The sequence below is a fragment of the Vombatus ursinus genome, unplaced genomic scaffold (genome assembly GCF_900497805.2).
Source record: "Vombatus ursinus unplaced genomic scaffold, bare-nosed wombat genome assembly UNPS02014786.1, whole genome shotgun sequence".
Classification (NCBI taxonomy): Eukaryota; Metazoa; Chordata; class Mammalia; order Diprotodontia; family Vombatidae; genus Vombatus; species Vombatus ursinus.
The window spans coordinates 18,456,124-18,478,110 of NW_020954564.1; the positions used below are offsets into that span (position 1 = coordinate 18,456,124).

The 21,987-nt window shown below is 38.0% G+C and overlaps 1 pseudogene; it reads left to right on the plus strand.

The window, feature by feature from the left end:
- The first annotated feature begins 8,964 nt into the window (after positions 1-8,964).
- Positions 8,965-21,987, plus strand: part of LOC114047012 — a 71,802-nt pseudogene continuing 58,779 nt past the window's right edge.

Here is a 21,987-nt window from a genome sequence, read left to right on the forward strand (position 1 = left end):
AGGTTAGAGAAGAGGGGAAGTAGCGCAACTTCTCTGCCGTTCAAAAGTCCACCATCACAGTCTGTTTCCATAGGAACTGCTCTTTTTTTTTCTCCCCCGCCCCTCACCGGTCCTGAGACCCGAAAGACATTTTCTTTGGATGCTCCCTCCAAGCTGAGGGGTCCGTTTTTGAGGGAGGAGCTTCCACCTAGGTTTGCCCTAAGGGAACACTTGAAGGGGGAGGAGCCAGTGGAGGGCGGGGCCATTGTCAGAGACTTTGAAGGAGTGGGGGTTGCTAGCACTTCTTTCTTAGGGTCCCGCACATCCCCCTGGTTTGCTAATGACAAGGAGGCAAAGGAGAAAATGAAAGGGCAGGTGAGGTTGGTTTATCTCCAGCCTCAGAATGATTCAGCAGGCAGTATTGTGGGGAGAGGTGGGGAGGGCAATGGGAAGTCTATTGTGAGTACAGTAGAGTGCACCCTGGGGTCAGGAGTTAAGAAGAGTGAAAAGCTAACCTTAAGCTAAAGAAACTTTACTGAGTCAAAGAACGAAACATGGAAACAATAGATAATTTTGTGAATAATAATGGCAAACTACTAAAATTTTGTGATGCAGCCAAAGCAGTTGTGAGGGGAAATTTTCCAGCTCTAAACACTTCCATCAACAAAAGAAAGAACAGGTCAATTAATTGGGCATGCAATTAAAAAACCCTAAAAAGTCAACAAATTTTAAAACCCCAATTAAACACCAAAATAGAAATCCTGAAAATCAAAGAAGAAACTAACAAAGAAGTTAACAAAAATGAAAGCCAAAAAAAAAAATCCCATTAACAAAGCTATCTTTAAAAAAAAATAATAATAAACCGGCTAGGTGGCGCAGTGTATAAAGCACCTGCCCTGAAGTCAGGAGCACCTCAGTTCGCACCCAGGCTCAGACGAAACACTTGACACGTATCAGCTGTGTGACCTTGAGCAAGTCGCTTAACCCCGACTGCCTCGCTAAAAAGAAAAAAAAATAAACCATTAGCTAATTTGATGAAAAAGAAGAGGAAAACCAAATGACCAAGATCAAAAATGAAGAAAATGAATTCACAACAAATGAAGACAAAAAAGGACATATTGTTAGAAATCATTTTGCCCAACTCTATGCCAATAAAATAAAAAACTTAAGTGTAATAAAGGAATATTTACAAAAGCACAAAATATTCCCAAATAACAGGGAAAAAAAAACTTGAAGATATCTCTATCTCAGAAAAAGATATTGAACAAGTCATTAATGAGCTCTAAAAGAAAAAGCAGGGCCAGATGGATTTGCAAGTGAATGCTATCAAAAGTTCAAAGAAAAGTTAAATCCAATATTAAACAAACTGAAAAAAATAATATATGTATCCTACCAAATTTCTTCTATGGTACAAATATGGCTTTGATACCTAAACCAGGGAGAATCAAAATACAAAAAGAAAACTATTAACCAATAGCTCTAATGAACATTGATGCAAAAATTTTAAATGAAATATTAGTACAAAGGCTATAGCAAAAAAATCAAAGGTTATGCACTATAACCAAGTTGGATTTATAACAGAAATGCAGTGTTGGTTTAATTTTAGGAAAACTATAAACATAATTGATCATATTAATAACATCCATATGATTGTATAAATAGATGTAGAAAAAAGCTTTTGACAAAATACAATACCAATTTTTACTTAAAAAAAAAAGCCACTAGAAAACAGAAATAAATAGACATTTCCTTAACATGGTAAATAGTATCTATCTAAAACCAAGAGTCAGCATTTTATGTAATGGGGGGAAAAACCAGAATCCTTTCCAATAAGATCAAGGAGAAACAATGATATCAATTGTTACCACTTCTATTTAACATAACTCTAGAAATGTTATCAATAAGGATAAGAAAAAGAAGTTGAGGGAATAAGTATAGGTAAAGAAGAAACAAAACTATCACTTTTGCAGTTGATATGATGATGTTGTACCCTAGAGAGTCAACTAAAAATAATTGAAATAATTACTATCTTCAACAAATGTGATGATTCCATTGTTATTCATTGAGAAAAGTTTGTTATAATTATTTTTTATCGGTAAATCTTTTTCATTTTTCTTCTACTTATAATTCTCTTGACCTTTACTTACTTGGTTATCTTGCCAAATTTCCTTTTAAAAGGTTTTACTCTCCACTGCTGCTCTGTTTTACAAGATGACATTGATTATAAGCACCCCTTATCCTTCTTCAAAAGATTTTACACAAGTTCATATTCTGGCCTAGTTGCCTTTGCTAGGCATCTCTCCTCATCTAGCAAATAAGTCAGATATTTGTTTGATAAGATTCTTTTTTCCTTCTTTCTAATAAGAGCCATTTTGGAGTGTCAGTTGTTAAACATTTTCAATACCACTAATGGGTTTAGGGACTCCTCTTTAAAGGAATTCACAAGATCAAAACTATTTCCATAAAAATACTGAAATATTTTAATTTTTAATACAGTAAATATTAGTAGATATAACCCACATAAACAAAAGTTTTTAGATATTTTAATTTAATTAATTTAATTTTGAGGGTGTAAAGGGGTTTGGAGAACAAAAAGTTTGAGAACTGCTGTCTTAAATTATTATGTAACTGTGAGTTATTATTATTACTCTATAGCTAATCATAAGTATTTTTGATGACTGGATGAGATAATCAATTAGTGGTTCTATGTGAAGACAAAAAGGAGAATAGGAGGAAGAGGCTATGTCAGGTACACATTAAACTCCATAACTAGCATGGCGTAGGTACTCAGTAAATATTAAATGCCAAGCATAAAGGCTCTGTGATAGAATCTTAGGGCTTAAGGTAAAACAGAGCAATGTAAGTTCAGACTGCATAATCCTTGACCCTTTATAGCTGCTCTCACAGGTTGTGTTTGTGGGTTTGAGATGGAAGGGGTTTGGACAAGGTAGATTATATGACATTACTTAACACAGAGTTGGACTAGATGGAGTTGAAGTATACAATGCTGTGATAATGTTGATGGGGACAAGGGTGGCTGATATGTGTGTGGGTTTTTTTTTTAATACTGTGTGTATGACTCAAAAACCCTGGGTTCTGGTCCTACATCTCCAACTAATTAGATATGCTTTGGGCTTCTTTTCTGTGTTTATGTTGACACTTTTCTTGGCTAGGTCCTTTGCTTGCCATGGCATGACATCCCTTGATCCACTCTACCTTTATATCCTGCACTTGCATTTCATCTTGGCTAAAAAACACTATCTTAGGGTGATGAAGCAGAGTCTCAGAATAAGTGTCATATCAAAAAATGTACTTAAATCTGTCTCTGAAAGACCATCTCATCACAGTATCAAACCTTACATAAAATCTAAACCCTTACCATCCAAGGAAAATTGCCAAAGATTGACATAGAGCACCAGGCAACTGGGGAAGTGATATACATATACATTCCCTTTCTCCCTGTTGCTTCCTTGTCAATTAGTATACCAGAAGAGTCAAATAGAGAAATAACTATGTAGGGGAATTTTCTTCTCAGTAAATCCAAATGATAGGACCACACCCTTGTGAGTCCCATAGTCTTAACTGGTTCTGAGTCTCACTCTGCAAATAATCCAAAATGCCTAAATTCATCATAATCAATGAATGTGATTAGAATACTCACAGTGAGTGGCAGCTCTTCTCCCCTTTTAAAAATCATTGATAATATCTCTTCTGTAAGTTGAAGAAATGAAAGTTCAGTTCAATTAAGTTCAGCTGTGTCAATTCTTTGCTTTTTTTTTTTTTCCTAAGCCAGTTGCTATTTGTGTGGTGCTGCTACCCCTGACCATGGTGCTGATAGCTTCTAATAACTGAAGTAGCACCTTGGTATCATTCTCTATAGAATCTGAAATCCTCTGAAACTATGGAACAGCAAACACAGAGAGGTGGCTTTAAAACTTTAAAAAGAAAATTGTGTTTCTACAAAGAAAACATGCATTAATCCTGGTTCTTCCATCAAAATTTAGTCAAACTTTAATAAAACCACAAACCCAATGTATTAGGGTACAATTTTTCTAATGATCTTAAGGGATTTACTGAAGTTTGGGTTTATAAGAATATAAAAATTGTGTATATGTTGGTGTGTAAAAACTGTATATTTTATCCAGGTTTGTCTTGACCCTACAGCTTTCTTCAATCTTTCAAGAATAATAGATATTTTGTGAATTAGGGTTTCTTATTTGCTTAAAAAAGACTTTTCTCTCTCTTTCAAAGAACCCTTGGCTCACAGAGATTTAATGAACAATTTCTTTTTATTCCCTCATTACATATTAAATTTTATTTTTTTATTCAGAATTTAACCAACCATAAATAAAATGAGTATTTTCTTATGCAGAGTAAAATGGAACACACAAAACTGTAAATCTCTTTTATGTACAATTTGCTTTTCTTTTCAAGTATGTAATAAATTAAACACATAACTTATAAAGCTGTTTGTCCTTTTTGTGTTTTCTTCTATTTTCTTTTGTTCATTTTAAAGACTTTCAGTGACCCTCTTTTTTCCCCCTTTCCTTTTTTTGGCCAACCTTATTGAAATTCTCCCTCCAAAAAGGGTGTGGAAAGAAAAGGAAAGCAAAACCCTTATAACAAATATGCATAGTAAAGCAATGCTAATTCCTTCATTGGCCTTGTCCAAAAATTTCTATCTCATTCTCAAGAGGTGGATAGTGAGTGTCAACACCTGGAATTATGGTTGTTCATTTCATTAATCACAATCCTCAAGTCTTTCAACATTATTTTTCTTTACAATGCTATTGTATGATATGAACAAGTTCACCTTTTATATATCCATAACCTATCACAAGAGTTTATAGACATTAATACAGACCTTTCTTAACCTTATGTCTTCCCGGGATGAAGGACTCTAATAAGTTGTTTGTGGTTTTATTGTCTGTTGTCAAACGAACTGAACTGGCCTCTAACCCGAGGATGGCCAGAGCCAAACAAAGCAGGCTAAAGACAGGAGAGTCAGGAATCAAACAGAAGTTTAATTTCAACATGAAGGAAATAGCTTGCAAGCAAGGAAGCAAATTAGACACATGTGTCAGGGCCCCGCCCTTAGTTGGGGGACCCAAGTCAGTGTGAGAAGATCTCAATACTCATATCAAGGGCTATGCAGCGAGATGCAGCCCTGACAGTGTGGGGTAATTGCATCAATGAGACAAGTTTGATTCATAGCAGGGCTTCATGACTGGAATACGGTACTTATCCAAGCTTGTCTGGTGCTTGTCAGAGCTCAGAGAACATCTGATGTTGGTCAAAATAATACAATAACTATGTGATTTTGCCAGAGTGTAAGATTGTCCAGATGGTGAACACAAAGGATTGTTGTTGTGCCAAGCTCAGGGCACAACTTGTTTGCTGGGCCTTAGTTCTGGAAAATAGGGTCTCTCCTAATATCTTGACACTATAGATAAACCCAAATATTTGGATAATGGTAGTGAGATGTTTTGTTTTATTTCCATGCCTTACCAAAAGATATATAGGATTTGGGATTGATGTCTTCAAGTAGCATTTACCATTATTCCTTGGTCCTTTCCTTGGGTCACATCAGAGAGCTATTATCCTATTGTTAGAGTTTAATTATTTTCCTCTCTAAGATCAATATCTTGTACTATGAAGATCTTTTATATACACTTCCTTTTCTCCTCTGATACTGCCTCCATCCTGGTTCAGGCTCTCATCTCCTCATGCCTGGACTATTGCAATAGTCTACTAGTTGGTATCACAGCCTTATGTATCTTCCCACTCCAGTAGTTACTGCATTAATCTGACAGATTAATCTTCCTGGGGGCAGCAAGGTGGCGCAGTGGATAGAGCACCAGCCCTGAAGTCAGAAGGACCTGAGTTCAAATCCAGACACTTGACACTTATTAGCTGTGTGACCCTGGGCAAGTCACTTAACCCCAATTGCCTAAAACAAAACAAAAAAAAAACCCAGATTAATCTTCCTCATACATAGGTCTGACCATGCCACCCTCCACTCCATTCAATAAAGTCCATTCAGCAAACTGCTTATTGCCTCCAGGATCAAATATAAAATCCTCTGTTTTGCTTTAAAAGCCCTTTAAAGTCTTACCTTCCTGGTCTTCTTGCATCTTACTCTTCTCCAACTATTCTGTGATCCGGTGACACTGGGCTTCTCGCTGTTACTTGAAGAAGACACTCCATCTTCCAACTCGATGCATTTATGAATTTTCACTAGCTATCCCCCATACCTGGAACCAATCCTCTCTCCTCTCATTTGTGCCTCTTAGCTTCCGTAGTTTCCTTCAAGTCCCAGCTAAAGACCTACTTTCTTTAAGGAACCTTTCCCAGGGGCAGCTAGGTGGTACAGTGGATAGTGTACCGGTCCTAAAGTCAGGAGGACCTGAGCTCAAATACAGCCTCATACACTTGACATTTACTTGCCGTGTGACCCTGGGCAAGTCACTTAACCTCATTGCCTAGCCCCCCCCCCAAAAAAAGAAAAAGAAATCAATCTTTCCCAGTCTTCAATTTTAGGGCCTTTTCTCCGAGATTACCTCCAATTTATCTTGTATATACATCTTTTTTTTTGCACAGTCATTTGCATTTTGTTTCTCCTATTAGACTTGAACTCCATGAGAGCAGGGACTGTTTTGTTTTGTTTTGTTTTTTGCCTTTCTTTGTATCTCCAGTCCTTAGCATAGTGACTCGCATATAGTGGGTGCTTAATAAATGCTTGTTTACTAACCAACTTACCCACTTTAAAACTCAACTTCCATCTTTCTGTCTACTCAAAACTCTATATTCACTTGAAATTTATTCTCCATGGTTTGGCATCTCTATGGCTGCTTGGAGATTTCACTGTTCACTCTTTCCTCAAGATAATTTATAAAAATATTAAATGTCAAGTTTTAGCCCTGAGTCTTGGGTACCCTAGCATTTTCCACCTTTCCATTCTAAGATATATCTCCCCCCCAATCTTTTGTTTCCTGTCTCTGAACTAGTTCCTATCTGTTGAGGTGGCAAGGTGTGTTGCAGGGTTGTCTCGAAAGAATTCACAGACTCAGACTGTTTCCAACCCAAGCAAAAGCATTTATTGAGGATTACACTCTTAATGGTGGGCTGGACTCCTTAGAAGAACCAGCAACTAGCAAAGCAAGACAGGGCTTTTTATAGAACAAGTGATGCTATTAGCATAACAGAATATGGGAATATGCATTATACAATATATGAATATTAAAATATAGGAGGGTTTTGCTAATATGGGGAGGGTTCCTCACCTTGGTGGAACTGTGCATGTGGCTATCCAAAATGCATACAGAAAAGCCCACCAGAGGGGTATTAATGTATGATAATGATAGTATAATTAGCCTCTCTACATCATAAGTTCACCTAAAGGATAGTTTTTGCTATTACTTCACAGGATCTACTTAGGAAAAGTCTCTTCTATTGTTTTGTGGTCAAACATCCTGCTCAGTATCCTGTTGGTGCTGCTTTCTTATTGGCTGGCTTTTGTGGTATGTCTAAGACTAGAAGGTTTGGTTTAGGTCTATATCTAAAACTAGATTGATGTGATTGAGGTTATGGACTTGCCTGCTGTTCTAGTGAGGCATATGAGGAAGTTGGCTTGGTGGGGCTTGGGGGGGGAGGTCCTCGTTGTCTAGCAACTGCTGCTGAAACAATTGTTGCTAACAACATAATTGTTGCTAACATTGCTACTCCCATTACTATCCATCATTTTTTAAAAACTTGCCTGTGATTTCATTGGTGTAGAAAATTCTATCAGTACAAATTGGCATCTTAGATGCCAATATTTCTGTAAATTTCAACATATACAGAAATAAATATAATACAAGATAAGTAGGAGAGAACACTAACAGGGTGGGGAAAAGGATGAGGGAAGATTTCACAAAGAAAACTTTGGCAAAGGATAGATTCTGGGAGATTGAGTTATGAAGAGAGTGCATTCCAGGCACGAGGTTAGATGCCTGTTGTGTGAATGCACTGTGAATGGTAAAATGCACTCATATGGCTGGGATATTTGGAGTACTGAGTTTGGAGAAACAGCTGGAATCCACTTTGATTGTAATGTAGAGTATATGAAGAGTAATATAAGGGGAAAAAAATCAGGAAAGGGGAGCTCCTTGAGCGTAGGGACTGCTTTTATCCTTTCTTTGTATCCTCAGCGCTTAGCATCGTGTCTGGTACATAGCAGGTGCTTAATAAATACTACTTGACAGACCGTGGATTGCTGAGGAATTTGTGTTTTATTCTAAGTGTTTTATGAGGAGAATGGCAAAATTAGACCTGTGATTAAGGAAGATTATTTCGCCCGCTATTTGAGTTTTTACATTACATGGCTTCTCCTTATCCCTCCAAATCTCCAATTGATTGATTGGGCGTTAATTTCTCCGCCTGGGGAAAGACCCTAAAGCTCCGCCCCCCCCGCGCTAACCCCGCCCCCGGGAGGTTACTTCCCCGCCCTTTATGGGTCGTATTGGTTCTCTCCGCCCTTTGAAGCCCAGCATCTAAGCGAGGCCGGTTTGTAACCCTGATGGGAACCAAACTCTGGACAGTGAAATGCACAAAGATGGGCTGAGACGCGGTTGTCATGGAGAAAACTAGGATTGTTTGGTGTGTGGGGAGGGGTCCGAAGAGAACCTCCGCCTGTGATTGGCGGAGAGATCGCTCCGCGCCCTCTCCGAAGCTGAGCTTCGCTTCTGGCGTGGCGGACCTCAGGCTTGGGAGATCGAGCTGGCGCTGGGAAAGTGTTGCCAAATGGCCACGACTTGGCATCGGGATTGAGGCGGAGTGAGAATGGAGAGGGAATCGGGGCGGGGGTGGGGGGTGGGAAAGAGAGAGTCGGAAAGACAGAAGCTGCTCAGCCCGCGTCATTCTGGGAGTTGTAGTCCCAGGAGACTCTCTAAGCGCAAGCGTACTTTCGCGCATTGCCTGGTAATGCGTGCGCAGGCTTGACGCCATAGTTGGTTCTTCGGCCGAACCCTCTCTTATTGGAGGTCAGGCCAATCACCGGACTTAGTCCCAGGTACTTAGCGAGCAAGTCATCAGCTCCTGTCCAGCTGTGGACGGCAGCCGGCCTGATGGGGCCTGGAGGGGGCATGTTAAACCCCTCCATTCCCGACCCCTGAGAAAGAGATAATGTGTGAGTGTCAGACGAGAGCTCTGGTGTGAGTGTGTATGTGTTTGTATTGTGTACACAGATACTATCAGAGTTACTATATATTCGCATTCCAACAGAATAAGCACCACCAGAGTAAGGTTTCCTTGTCTGTACCTCCAACTCCTAGCACAGTGTCCTGCATTTAGTAAATGCTTATTAAATGCTTATTGAATTGAAGTGTTTGTTGAATGAATGAATTTCATCAGGTGCCCATTTGGATGCCCGACTTTCTGACTATCTGGGAAGTGTCATGCAGGACTCATACAATGACTGAGGTTGCTAGGTTCTGTATGCTGACTATCATTTTCTCTCTGTCCACAGCATCGAAGTATAGAGTCTACAGGTTTCCAGCCCTGAGTACCAGAGGAAGGGTTTCCTAATGAAGAAGCAGACATTCCAGCTCCTCGGTAAAGGTCCTGGAGAGCCACTGAGCCCCCAAACTCTGGAATCAAAAATTCAAGCCAAGAGGAGCATGCACTCCCGACCTCTGAGACCTTTGCCCAGAATTTCCAAAAATGCTGAGTAAGGTCGTTGAAGTGACTGGTACTGAAAGGATTCCTGACCAATCTGCTTGGGTTAACAGGATTGGGGTGAAAGTAGAATATCCAGAAACTAGCCTTGGAAAATCTCACCCAAATGCTTCAGGAGACAGGTGAGGATTCCTGACTGTGGGGACAAAGGGTCAGTTGGCTAGAGAGGAGTTTGTGTCCTAGACCAGTTGCCTTTTGAGTACAGAAAAGTGCAATATTCTTTGATCTGGAATGACCTTTTCTCCTAGAAACTTTGCTTAGTGAGATGGGTACTATGGCCCTGATGGGGCTAACTGCACTCCCTCTCTTCAGTTAACACAAAGGATGATTCTGAGAAAGAGTCAAAGGCAGGGGGTTTTCTAGTATTGTAATTAGCAGGGCTTATGGAGTAGATTGTGAATTTGTTAACAGGAGCATACATCAAAATGCTTGGATTTAGTTGGTGTTTTCAAGTAAGCAGCATTAAAAAAAAGCCACCTGAATAACACTTCAGCTGATCTGGTTATATTGAGAGGTGGTTTTTGGTTGGGACTAAAAGCTGTCGTTGTTAAGATGTAGGATGTTTGATAGAGTTTGGGTCCAGAAGAGTACTTACAGACCTTCACTCTGATCTGGGGCAGCCAGGTGTTGCTGTGGATAGAGGGCTGGGCCTGGAATCAGGAAGACCTGAGTTCAAATTTGACCTCAGATACTTACTACCTGAGTGAGGCAGGGCAAAGTCATATAACTTCTGTTTGCCTCAGTTTCCTCATATGTAAAATTGGGATAAAAATAGAACTACCAAATGGAATAATTATAAATCATTTAACACAGGTCTTGGCATATAGTAAGTAATGGATATAAATGTTAGATATTAGTATTATATGGGATTACTGGGATGAGGTTACTCTCAAGTTCTCTTTGACTTTCATCTTCCTTCATAATGTTGGGACAGGGGACATACTCCTCTGTCCTTTGCTGCACAATGAATGTGGGAAACAAGGCAGGATTTTCCTAATGATTATTTTCTATTTTGTAGCTTTGCCTGTTTAGGAATCTGCCCTTTACAAGAGGGCAACACTGAGTGGGAAGGAATGACTTCTGGGCTCTTGAGTACCAGATCCCAGGTAGGTTGACATTTCAGGATAAAGAAGAGTTCATCTCTCCAGTTTCAGAGTGGAAATATTTCCTTTCCTCTTCTTAGATCTTCTCTTCCCAAAAAGTCTAGGCCAGAGTCTGAGTCCCAGATGTTTTCACCTCGGAGACTGGGAGTGTTCTCAGGATCCCTCTTCTCTCTGCCCAATATTCATTCAGTCCATTTAACAGGATGTTCTAATGTACTGAGTTTAGGGCTGTGAACAAGACAAAAGAAGTAGAAAACACCATTCTCGTCCTCAAAGACCACACATTTTCCCTGAGAAGACAAAATATGTTCATGAAACGATGACTATAATTTTACCATAGGTAAAAATTAAATAATATAAGGAAGTACATGAAGACCAGGTCAAAGCAAATGGTATAGACGATGTCATAAAAATTGAGAGAAGAAAAAGGTCAATGTGGCTAGAAAGGGCAAGGAAGGCTTTCTGAAAGAGATGAGATTTCAGTTGGACTTGAGGATAGATAGAATTTATATTGTTAGAAAATGGCAGAGGGAATTCCAGGCAGAGGGAATATGATGGTTCAAGGTGTTGAACTGGAGTGAACATGTCCTTAACAGAAATCCAGGGATGAGACTGGTCTGGCTAGAGCAAAGGGTGCATTTTAGGAAGCAATGTGAAATAGATTTGTTCTTTAGCATGGGTCCATTTTGTAGAGGACTTGAATGGCAACTTGAAGAGATGTGAAATTTACCTTGGGGTTAGCTGAGATGACTTGAGTGGTTTGGGGAAAGAAGGGAGCTGAGGTGGGGAAAAGAAAGAAAGAAAGTAGTATTTGAAGAAGCTTTGACTGGTTTAGTAGAAAGGATGAGAGAGTAGAGATGATTTCAGGGTTTCCACATAGGCAGAATAATGATATAGGTAGTAAAGATGAATATAACTATCCATGGAAAGGTCTAAGTTATTCTTTTGGAAAATCTGGAGAGATATGGAGAGACTACAGTTATCCCTTCCACATCACAACTTTCCCTATCCTTTTTTTGATAAATTGCAGGTTAGTATAAGAAATTAAATGTGAATTTTTTGAGAGTTTTGTGGAAGCCACAGACAACACATGAAGGTCAGCAGATAACACAGAAAAGGTTTAGAAACTCAGAAATGTATAAAATGTGTATAGTATTGTATAATATCAACATGTTTTATCTTTTAATATCATAAATATATACAGTTTCTTCTTTGGTACCAAGATGAGGGCCCAAAAATTTTACATGGATTTTTCCAGATCGAGGGGGCACCATCTCTAATCCCCATGATGTAGAAAGGATAACTGTTTACTACTCTTTTTTAAAAATTTTAATTTATTTATTTTTAGTTTCCAACATTCACTTCCATAATATTTTGAGTTTTATATTTTCTCCCCCTCCCACTTCTCTCCCCCCTTCCCCAAGAAGGTGTACAATCTGATCTAGGCTCTACATATACATTCATGTTAAGCATATTTTCCCATTAGTCATGATGTAAAGAACAATTACAGCTAATGGGAGGAACCATGAGAATGAAACAATAAAACAAAACAACAAAGGAAAAGGAGAGCAAATAGTATACTTCCGTCTGCATTCAGACTCCATATTTCTTTTTCTGGGTGTGGATAGCAATTTCCATCATGAATCTTTTGGAGTTGTCTTAGATTCTTACATTGCTGTGAAGAGCCAAGTCTATCAAAGTCAGTCATACCATAATGTGGCTGTTACTGTGTACGATGTTCTCTTGGTTCTGCTTATTTCACTCTGCATCAGTTCACGTAAATCTTTCCAAGTTTTTTTGAAGTCTGCTTGCTCATCATTTCTTTTAGCACAATAGTATTCCATTACATTCATATAGCACAACTTGTTCAGCCGTTCCCCAATTGATGGCATCCCCTCAATTTCCAATTCTTTGCCACCCCAAAAAGAGCTGCCATAAATATTTTTGTACATGTGGGTCCTTTTCCCATTTTTATGATCTCTTTGAGATATAGCCCTATAAGTGCTATTGCTGGGTCAAAGGGTATGCACATTTTTATAGCCTTTCAGGCATAGTTCCAAATTGCTCTCTAAAATGTTTGGATCATTTCACAACTCCACCAACAATGTATCAGTGTTCCATTTTTCCACATCTTCTCCAGCATTTATCATTGTCTTGTTTTGTCATGTTAGCCAATCTGATAGGTGTGATGTGGTAGCTCAAAGTCATTTTGATTTGCATTTCTCTAATCGATAGTGATCCAGGCCATTTTTTCATATGACTATAGATAACTTTGATTTCTTCATCTGAAAGCTGCCTCTTAATATCCTTTGACCATTTATCAACTGGGGAGTGACTTGTATTCTTATAAATTTGACTCAGTTCTCTATATATTTTAGAAATGAGGCTTTTATTAGAGACACTGGTAGTAAAAATTCTTTCCTAGTTTTCTGCTTCCCTCCTAATCTTGGATGCACTGGCTTTATTTGTGCAAAAACTTTCCAATTTAATGTAATCAAAATTGTCCATTTTGCATTTCACAATATTCTCTATCTCTTGTATGGTCATAAATTCTTCCCTTCTCCATAGATTTGAAAGGTAAACTATTCCTTGCTCTTCTAGTTTGCCTATAGTAACAGTCTTTATATCTAAATGGTGTATCCAATTTGACTTTATCTTGGTATAGAGTATAAGAAGTTGGTCTATACCCAGTTTCTGCCATACATTTTTCCAGTTTTCCCAGCAGTTTTTGCTAAATAGTGATTTCTTAAATGGTTATGAACTGGTGACTGGACTACAAAAAATAATCATGAATGATCCCATGTCAATGTGACAAGATGTCTTCAGTGGAGTACACCAGGGATCTGTGCTATTTAACATTTTTATTAATGTTTTGGATAAAGAAATAGATGGCATCCTAATAAAATTTGCAGATTATACAAAGCTAGGAGGGGTAGCTAACACATTGGATGACAAGACTTAAAAGGATCCTAAATCTAAGATCAGTTTTGTTAGGGATACATATAAAGTTGTATGGTTGTGTTTAAGAAATTGACTTTACAAAAACAAAAAGGAGGAGGCATGGTTAGACAACAGTTCATTGGGAAAAGATCTGGGGATTTTAGTGGATTGTAAACTCAATGTGTGTGAGCATCATCATGTATAATAGCCAAAAAAAACTAGTAAGGTCTTGGACTATGGTGAGAAGCTTAACAACTTTCAGGAAGAAGGCAGTGATAGTCCTGTGTTTGCATATGAATGCCCTGATCACACCTCATCTGGAATGCTGTGTTAAGTTCTAGGCACCTAGTTTTGGAAGAACTTGGATAAGTTGGAGAATGTCCAGAGGAGAGTGACCAGGATGATGGAGATTTTTGAGTTTAGGTGAGGATTCATGGTTTCTCTCTCTCTGTGTCTCCTGTTTCTTTGTCTCTCAGGAGGGACAAATCAAGGTGATGCAACTTATAGTGTTACAGAATTCCATTTGGGTGCTGAGGGGTAAGTTGACTTGCCCAAGATCACATAACTAATAAGTATCAGAAATGAGACTTTTTCTGACTCTGAGACTTGGCTCTCTATTCACTAGGTCAATGCTCTCCCTTTTAGCTGTTTTTTAGCTATTTTAGAGAAAAGGGATTAAACTTGTTTTGTTTCCTTTCAGAGGGCAAAACTTGGAAAAATTGGGTGACGTTGCAAAGAAGCAAACTTAGACTTGATTTTAGGAATCCTCACAATCTACCAGTCAGCTGACCTGCCTCAGGAGATAATGAGTTCCCCATCACTAGAAATTTTCAAGCAAAGAATGGATGATAGTAGCCATTTAATAAATGGTTTTTGACTGAATGGTGGGGTTTCTTTTTGAAAATTAGATAGTTTTTGAGGTCTCTTCCAGTTCTGAAATTCCATAACTCTCTGACTATTTGAGGCCAGGCCCCACTACAATAAGTTATGGTCTTCACATATAAAAAAGTTCAAATATTGTTCTTGTTCTGGGAATTCTTGAAGTGGTTTGGGAAGGCCTGCTGAGATCTGTCCTAGAAACCTGAGTTGAGAGATTATTAGTATTTTCCTGGAAACTTAATATTTACATCTTCATTGACAAGAAAATTAAATCCCCAACGCAGTCTGTCCTAGGAGAGATTAGATATATAATTTGAAGTTTTATGGTTTTATTTTCCATAGCAAACCAAGTGTTATAGTAGTTAGATATTTAGATTTATCATGAGTCAAATTTTATATTTACATGTCACAATTAAAAATTGAATGCCTTTTTTCATAGCTTTGGGAGAAAACAGGCTTCACAGGTTATTTGATTTCCTGTGAATCTTAACTCATATTTTGCTCATTTTATCCTTCATGGATCAGTATCAAATCAAAGACCAGTGATGATCATAGTCTTATGAGTGGAAACATTCATATTCAATTGCACTGGTTTTAAAACACAACTAGTCACTGGGTATTTCCATTATTATTTTCATAGGTTATAATATAGTATATTGTGATTTTTGAGTTGGAGGGAACCTTAGCAGTTTTCTAGGCTTCTTGTTTGGTGACTACAAGTTACTAGATTTTTCAAGAATTTAAAATTAGTGTAATGAAGTATCCTTTAAAATTCATGTGCAAATATATACTACTTGTAGGATTCAATTCAAAAAAAATTTATTAAGTATCTTCTATATGTCATATTCTGTGATAGGTATTCAGGACACCAAGTCAAAAAAGATATAGTTCCTGCCCTTTAGATAATTAAATTCTACTGGAATGTGAATAGGAGTTTGGTAGGAATGATTTAAAATTCCAAAATAGGAAATATGTGTATCACATATTCTTAGATATAGGATTATACTTTGAAAATTGAAAAGCAGATTTAATATCTTATATTTTTACCCGTATTTCTTCAACTACTCTTCCAGTTTTTCCTGGGAATATTCTATATCTACAGACCCCTGGACTAAGACATGAACTCTATCAATATATGTTAGGTCAAAAAGAGCTCTGTGGAGATATTAGCCTTTGGAAACAAGCGAAACAATTAAAATAGAATGACAGGTTTATGTTAGAATTGTGGATGCTGGGCCTGAACTGAAATTAGAATTTTGGATGCTATTTTTTTATTTTTTTTTACTCTTCCCTTCAATCAAATATGCATGGTCAAACAATACATTCTCATTTTGGCCATGTCCAGAAATATGTCTCATTTTACATCACCCCTTAGTCAAGAAGTTGGTAGCATTTTCCATCATTAGCCCTCTTGAGCCAAAGTTGATCATTGCATTGATCAGAATTCTTAAATCTTTCAAAATTGGTCATTTAAAAAATAATGTTGTTATAGTATAAATTGTCCTGTTTCTGCTCACTTCATTTAGCATCAATTCATAAAGTCTTCCCAGACTTCTCTGCAGCCATCTCTTTCATCATTTCTGACAGCACAGTAATATTCCATTACATTAAAATGTTGTATTTCACTCAGCCATTCCCAGTTGATGCTCCTACTTTGTTTCCAGTTCTTTACCTATAAAAAAAAAGATGCTATAAACATATTTATAGACATAGGACTTTATCCTCTTTCTTTGATATCTTTGGGAGGTTTAGGTCTTATAGTGGTATTGCTGGGTCAAAGGGCATAGTTAAGTAACTCTTCTTAGCATGGTTCCAAATTGCTTTTCAGAATAACTGTACCACTACTTATAAATATTCTCAAAGCATGCAACTCAGTTGATTATTTAAAATCTATCTGCTTTGTTTTATCCATCATAGTATACTCATTTAGCACTTTAATTTTTATATGTTCTACTACCCTTGCCATTATCAGAGTACTGATCAGGCACTCTACTTTCGACACCAGCAATGGATGATTGATTGATTCTCATTTAAAGTAACTAGATTCCAGTTGGATATGTATAGCATTACCAGTTAACGACACAAGGGGTAGACATTTGCCTTACGGACAATAATTGTAATTGTATGGACTAACTTAACTGAAGAGACATAGTAGCCTGAAATAGTTTACCATTTCCTTCTCCAGCTCATTTTACAGATGAGGAACAGAGGCAAACAGGGTTAAGTGACTTGCCCAGGGTCATGCAGCTAGTAATTGTCTGAGGCCAGATTTGAACTTAAGAGGATTAGTATTCTGGACTTCAGGCCCAGCACTCTATCCACTGTGCCACCTAGCTGCCCCCAGCTTACTCTCTAACAGGTAGAAATTGTGTGACAGAGGAGAATAAAATAAATCAGAGGAGAGATCACTCACCTGAACTAGAGTTGAGGTACAGGAAAAGGCTTCATGGGGTGGTAGCAGAGAATTTGGCCTTGAAGGAAGGAAGACACTTCCTGCTAGAGATGGAGTAAAAGTTAATAAGGACAAGTTAAAAACCTACCAGAAATATTGGTCCAGTTGATCATTTATGAGTATATATTTGATGCAATAGTAAAGTAATTAACTCTCTAGAACTTGTAGAAGAAAAAATAACTTTTATCAATTATAACTCGTGAGTCTATATGTATATATACACAAGTATGTGCTTATGTGTACACACGTGCCAATCCACTGGCAGTTCACATTTTTAACCATAGTGTCTTCTTGGGGCCTATGTCTTTAAATGGCCATTTTAAACAGGTTATATTTTTCACATAGCACAGCTCAAGTACTCCCACTTATATGGAGCCTTCTCCCCTAATGCTCTCATACTGAAATTGAAATTACTTTGTGTATGCTTGTGTTTACTTGTGTACATGTTGCATCACCCCTGGTTGAATGTCAACTCCTTAAGTAAAGGATTTGTTTCATTTTTGTCTTTGTAGCCCCAGTATCTAGCTTGTCATATTCATTGTAGACATTTAATAAATCTTCGTTGATTTTCCTTTAATCATTTTATCTTTCTGGGCTCCAAATTAAATATGTACATTGACTTTGCTTAGCAACTGATCTGGGAGTTTGGAGAATGGAGTTCTTTTTCTGACACTGCTACTAATTCAGTGTGTAACCTTGGTAGAGTAAGTCATTTAACACTAGATAGAGTAAGTCATTTCACATCTAGGCTCAGGTTCCAGATATTCTCATTGTTAGAAAGGACCTCTGAAGTCATCAAGTGCAATCCACACTTCAGAAGAGAGTATCCCTGGCAAGTGATCTGTTTGGAGACCTACAATGATGAAGAACTCACTACCTCCCAAGGCAGCCTGTTCAGCTTTTGGACAGCTCTGATTGTTAATTTTTTCCTTACATCAAGCCTAAATCTAATTCTCTGCTTTTTCCATCCATTGCTACAAATTCTGTCATCTGAAACCAAGCAGAAAAAGTCTAGTCACTTTTCCATGTGACAGATTGTCAAGTACCTAAAGACAGATACTCTGCTTCCATATAAGTCTTCTTTATCCAAACATCCTCAGTTCCTTCAACTAGTTATGGCATGGCACGTTTTCTGGTTTTCTCACCATCCTAGTCAACCTCTTGTGAGTGAATTCCTGTCTTCTTGTTGTCCTATATATGCCCACAAACTGATGAAATAAACATTATGGTCTTGCTGACATTGTAGTAAAGAGGATGTACATTTTAGATCCAAATTTACTGTTTATTTTAAGAAATGATATGTTTGCTCTGCCTTACACCATCTTCCATTCTCTGCCTTCTGAAATGTTCCTTATAAGGCCCAGATGAAATGCTACCTCTTCCACAGATTCTTCATTGATATACAACTGGAATGTTCTCTCCTCTCTGGTCTTGCATACTTGCCATTATACAGGCCTTCTCATACTGTATTCTGTTAAGCACTGTGTTTACTCTCTATTATGTAGTACTGCATATTTGTCTGTCTCACATACACTTCTAGGTTGGAAACTTCCTGAGGAGAAGGAGAGGGATAGTGACTAGATCTATGTTTTCATTGGTGTAGGGAACTCCCAGGTGAGGAGACTCCCCCTACCAATGAAAGTTGTCACCTTCTCTGTAACTTATAGTCTTAGAGGGTTGCCTAGTACACTGAGAAGTTAAGTGACTTACTCAAGGTCTCCCAGCTAGTATGTGTCAAAGACAGGACTTGAGTTTGGGTCTTTCTTGCCTCTTTTTAGAATGTAATAAGTTTCTCACATAGGCACGCTCAAGTCTCTCAAAGAACACCTTTTCGCTGTGGGTAGCCTCATTCAGGCCTGGGGAATTCCTTCTATCAAGGACATACACATAAGATACAGCCTCTTTGGTAGCCTAACCCAATCCCTTGAGAATGGTCCCTGAATCACATAGTCCCTTGATTGGTCATCCTATGAGTAGTAGGTGCAACTTGTTTTATGGTCTGTAGGGTCTAGATCCTATCAGATCTAAGTCCTTGTGAATTTGGGAAGTGAAAGCTAGTAGTTACCCTGCAGTCTACCATTGGCATCAGCCAAAACAGCACATGAGGTGCCATTGGATTGAATGTATTGGTCTGACAGGGAACTGGAGAGGGCAGGTGATTCTTTATGATGACAGCACCTCATATAACAACACTGGCAGCAGATGCTGGAATTCAATTTGAAGAGTTGTGTTTTTGAGTAGAGGAAACGATTTTTGCGCATGAAAAGCCCAAGCCAATTAATAGTTCCCATAGAAGCTTTATAAGTCTGTCACTCAGCTTCTTAAACTGTGGTCCAGAAATCCAAATTTCATTCTCAGATGCCATCTTTTTAAGCAGCCATTTGCTTCACAAATCTGCTTTCTCTTATTCCTCACCTTGAATAGGCAGCAGTGATGAAAACATCATCCATGTTCCGATGATCTTCAATTTCTCACCAAGACTTTGTAAGCTTTGGCAAAAAACCTTCTGGGCTCCTTTTAGCAGTATTTTTTATTTCCATGTAAATCACTAGAAGGAGATATTAGTCCTGTGTTTTGATAGTTGTTAGGAGGTTCTGTTGTCATGTTTTAGAAATATACCCTAGGGAGACAGCAGACCTCTGTATTTTTGTTTTCAGGAACATAAATAACTCCTAGACTAGTGCATGGCAGCATATACCTCAATTTTCTGGATATTTTCTGAAACATATAAAATTAGTCAAAGTGAGTAGCAGTTTCAGGCAGTCACTGGTCATTAGTACATTGTTCTGTGAAGTCTTCCCTTGTCCCTGAAGCCAGGTGAGTCTCTTCTCTGGGCTCATATGCACTTACCATCTATTTCACACAGTTTCTTGGTTAACTGTGTGTACGGTATTCTATTCTCCAATTTCGTCCTGTGTATATTTTTCTCCCAGGCAAAACTCTATGTTTTCAAGGACATTGACCATGTCTTACACATGTTTAGTGTCTTTTGTGTGGTCACCAGCATAAGGACATAATAGGAAAGAAACAATTTGGTTGGCTTAGAACTCTCAGATCCCTAAACTTTATCAGAACATATAACCCTGTCTATTCCCTCTAATGCTGAGTCTTCTCAGTATTGTTAACAGATGGCCTCAGGTTGAGATGAAATGTGTTTGGCATTTTAGGAATCATTGACATTCAAGGATGTAGCTGTGGACTTCACCCAGGAGGAGTGGGGGAAGCTGGACTCTGGTCAGAGATACCTGTATAGGGATGTAATGCTGGAGAACTACAGGAACCTGGTTTCACTGGGTAAGAGTAGGTTTCTTTTGTGACACAGGGTCAGTCTGCCTATTAGAATATCTTTGTTTTCTCAGATATTAAAATGTGTATACATGAGGAGGTGTGGGGGAAAGGACTCTGAAGTGTTTATTTGTATTGTTACTTGGAATTAAGTGATCAAAAAATCCTAATCCCTTTTGAGATTACCTTTTGGGTACAGGAACAGGGTGTTTCTACTCCCTCTTTCCATTTAAGAGGTCTATACTTTGTAAAGTCTGAAATGGATATCTTTGATATTGCCATGATCTCATCCTTCAGTGTCCCTGAAGAAGAAAGGATTTGGATTTTTATAGGATGATTCTTTGTCTCCTGCACAAATACCCAAATTCTTTGTTTTTCCATATAAACAGGGCATCAAGGTTCGAAACCATATGTGATTTCCCAGTTGGAACAAGGACAAGAGCCTTGGATAGTAGAGAGAGAAATCTCAAGAGGTAACTGCAAAGGTGAGTGAGGGAAAAAAACCACATTGGAGTCACTGTAAGTAACTTTTATGAGGGTTTGTAATTTCAAACTATTCATGTAGTAGTTTTCCTCCAAACCTCCCTGGCCTATAAAGAAAACTAAGGGCATTTGGTATAAACTCCCTCAAGTATCTCAATATGTTATAAATTTTTGTAATCTTAGAGTTGAATTAGACATAAAATGTAATTTAATCTAAACTCTCACCAAATGCAGAAATCCTAAAAGCCAAAGAGCATCACAACCAAATAGAAAACTGTGGTACTATATATTTAGACCTGTAAGGATTCAAAAAAATTTCTAAACCCATTTCCTGTTTGAGGTATAATTTTGGTTATTTTAGGTTCAGGTATATGGGGAGAGATGGTGGTGTGTTACCTTCTTGACAAACATGAAGCCTCTACTTGAACATTTCCAGAGACAGGAATTTCTTGACTTTCTGAAGTAGCCTGTTACATTTTGGAAGGATTATAGATCATAAAGCTATAGGGGATATGTTAGTGGCACTTAATCAACCCCCTTATTTTACAAATGAGAAATGAGGTTCAGGTAGATTAAGTGATTTACCCAAGGCTGCACAGATAGAGTGAGCAGATGTGGGATTTGAAACCTGGGGTCTGCTAACTCCAAAGTCAGTGCCCTTTCCAGTGTACCAGTTGTAATTTTTAATGAATTCTTTTTTAGATTCATCTGAAATTTGCCTTTTGATAGATTCTTGCTATTCATTCATCCTAGCTCTGCCTTTTGGAGGGAAAAAACCAGAACGTGTTGCCTTGTTCTACATAATAGTCTTTAACCTATTTGAATATTATGTTAATCATACATTTTCTTCCTTTTGTACACCTCTCCAGTTTGAAGGACATAGGTATCCCTTATCATCTCTAAAGAACCATGAACAAAGATGACACAAAATTGAGAAGGAAAAACTGACAAGTCAGATGACAGATTCTGAGTCTGAAAAGACCTTGCTTGACAGGCTAGAACATTTTGCTGAAATTTCACATTGTGGCACAATTTAATAGGGACTAGTGTAAGGTCTTAACACTTAAAAAGATCAACCTCACAAGTACAGGATGGGGACAGTATGGCTCCTTACCAGTTCACATGAAAAAGATCTGCATGTTTTAGTACACC